At 39.7% G+C, this 2,721-nt stretch overlaps 1 non-coding gene across 1 annotated transcript; it reads right to left on the bottom strand.

The window, feature by feature from the left end:
* Nucleotides 1–1,288: 1,288 nt before the first annotated feature.
* LOC112501341 lies at nucleotides 1,289–1,395 on the bottom strand. The gene has a single exon (XR_003067473.1). It is a non-coding gene; the product is annotated as a small nucleolar RNA R71 (small nucleolar RNA).
* Nucleotides 1,396–2,721: the final 1,326 nt, after the last annotated feature.

The raw sequence follows: 2,721 nt of genomic DNA, 5'->3' as shown, positions 1-2,721 counted from the left end.
CTCGAGAGAGTGATTTTTAACAAAGAGATTTGTTTATCCATATATTTTGAAGACACCATCTTGTCACTATCCCTGGTCCGAACACCACATAGAGATATGGGTGGAAAGCTATAATATAGAGCAATGGTGAAGTCCGAGAGGAATACCTTGAAAATAGATGGTGGAACTAAGTTTTGAGACACTGCTTGATGTGGCATTCCTACAGCATTGGCTACTGGAATTTGTGTTTAGGTCTCACCTTAAGTCTTACACCCTTGCTACTTTTATAAATTATGTATTTTGTTTTAATTCACCTTAATATTAAACTGAAGTTTTCAAAATCGTCATCTGAAATCATCTCTTTCATTAGACTCTAATTTAACTTTTGCTACAATCTCCGTGGACGATAATCCGGTACTTGTACCACTTTATTACTTGGAAAGACGACATTAGACCGTATTGTATACTTGCTTTGTGGTCCAATTCCTTTGTCTAAAGGTGTGAGATATAACCGACCAAGTTTTTGGCGCTGCTGCCGAGGATTGGTAAGCTAAAAGTTTTATTTTGAATAAAGTAAAAGATTTGATTTTTCTAGTATCGTTGGAATCGTTTTTAAAAGTGGTGTATGCCACAGACACATCACGGGGAATTTTTTGAATTTGATCCCGACATTGAGAGAACGTTTCACCATAGGAGGAGGGCTCAAAGAGCATTTTTTGCTCTACTCCCTCCGAACATGGCGTTACCTCCCCCAATCATCCCCGAAATCCCGCATTTGGAAAACCAACCGTCGATTTTTTAACCAATTCCACCATTTTCGAATTTTCTACAAGGATACCTACATAATGATAATAATTTGGGTAACGAGGACACATAATCGGAACATAATGAGCAACAAAGAGCACAAACTCCGAACATCATTAATTTGGCAAATTCCAAAAATGGAAGGATCATGGATTATGCTATTCTGGATTTTGAGCAATTGAATTCCGAGATAGTTAGACCACATATGACTGCTCTACATTTCGAACTAAAACCGATAATGTTTCACATGTTGCAAACTAATGGCCAATTTGCCGGATTACCTTCGGAGGACCCACATTCGCACTTAAAATCTTTTATGGAAATCACTGATGCTTTTTTGATCCCGGGAGTGTCCAATGACGCTCTAAGGCTCACTTTGTTTCCATTTTCCTTAAGGGATCGGGCAAAAGCATGGTTTAACTCTTTAACACCGGGTTCTGTGCTTTCGTGGAGTAACATGGTAGAAAACGTTTTGCGAAAATATTTCCCACCAACAAGGAACGCCAAGTCCAGGAACAAAATCTGTCTTTTTAAACAAATGGACGATGAGGCTGTTCCTGACGCATGGGAAAGGTTCAAAGAGCTGTTGAGGAAATGCCTACACCATGGCATTCCGTACTGTGTTCAACTTGAGATGTTTTACAATGGCTTAAATCCCATGGAAAAACAAATGTTCGATGCGACTGCAGGCGGAGCCTTCACAGCTATGACCTATAATGAAGGATGTGAAATCCTGGAAAAGATATCAGCCAACAATGGGCATTGGTCCGACCCACGTGCTCAATCACAGAAAAAGACTGCTGGGATACATCATGTAGATGCATATACTGCATTAACAGCTCAGTTCACATCCATGACCAACATGCTGAAAATTTTAACTTCTGGTCAGGGAGGACAGCAAGCTGCAAATACACCTGTCCCAACAGTCCGCTCTGTGCAATGTGTGTGCTGTGGTGGGGAACACTCGTATGAACATTGTCCTCATAATTCTGAATCCATAAACTTTGATCATAATGGATCTGGTCCCTATACCAACAATTACAATGCAAGTTGGAAACAATACCCGAATTTTCTTGGAACAGTCAATGTTTAAATCCACCCGCACCTAAGCAGCAAGGAACCTCTAATTTTCAACCCCAACAACATGCGAGTAGTTTCCAAAATCATCACCAAAATTTTCAAACTGCTCAACCACCTTTTCAAAACAAACCACCTTCACAGGCTGATTTATCATCTTCTTTGGAAACAATGATAAAGGGGCTATTTGCGCATGCTCAAACTCAAAATCAAGCTTTGATAACCCAACAAAACTCTCAAAATCAATCTCTTTTTAATCAACAAAGTGCTGCTATCAGAATTCTGGAAACCCAAGTCAGTCAACTTGCACTCAATCAAACCAATAGAGTCCTTGGTACTTTGCTTAGTAACACAGAAGTCCTGAGAGCCTTAGGAAAGGATCATGTGAAAGCAGTGACCCTTAGGAGTGGGAAGGAATTGAATGAAAAGGTGCAAAAAGCTAGTGCACCAAGTTTGTCAAAAACTGATGCTACAGCATTGGTCCTTGTCAAAGAAAGGCCGGTCCAATCTTTACATAATCAAGCATCTGAGACCACCATTTCTATTCCCCCAAGATCAGACTATCCCTTATTGTTCCTAAAGGTTGTTTTAAAAAAATCAGAAGGAACTGAGGTTTTAGAGACCCCTAAGCTTGATGCTAAGACTCCATTTAAACCTCTAAAGTGCACCACAAAGACTCAAGGCATTCAAGACCCATCTTGCTTAACACATTCAAGCAAGAATATGATAAAACCAGTTCCTCCTTATATTCCTTACCCCCAAAGGTTAAGGAATCAGAAAAAGGAATTGCATTTTAAAAAATTCCTGGATGTGTTCAAAGAATTGCACATCAACATACCACTTGTTGAGGCAATTGAGCAA

Source organism: Cynara cardunculus, assembly GCF_001531365.2.
Source record: "Cynara cardunculus var. scolymus isolate 2C chromosome LG 17, CcrdV1, whole genome shotgun sequence".
NCBI lineage: Eukaryota > Viridiplantae > Streptophyta > Magnoliopsida > Asterales > Asteraceae > Cynara > Cynara cardunculus.
Note: the sequence above shows the minus strand (reverse complement) of the source record. Positions and strands in the feature narration are given on the sequence as shown.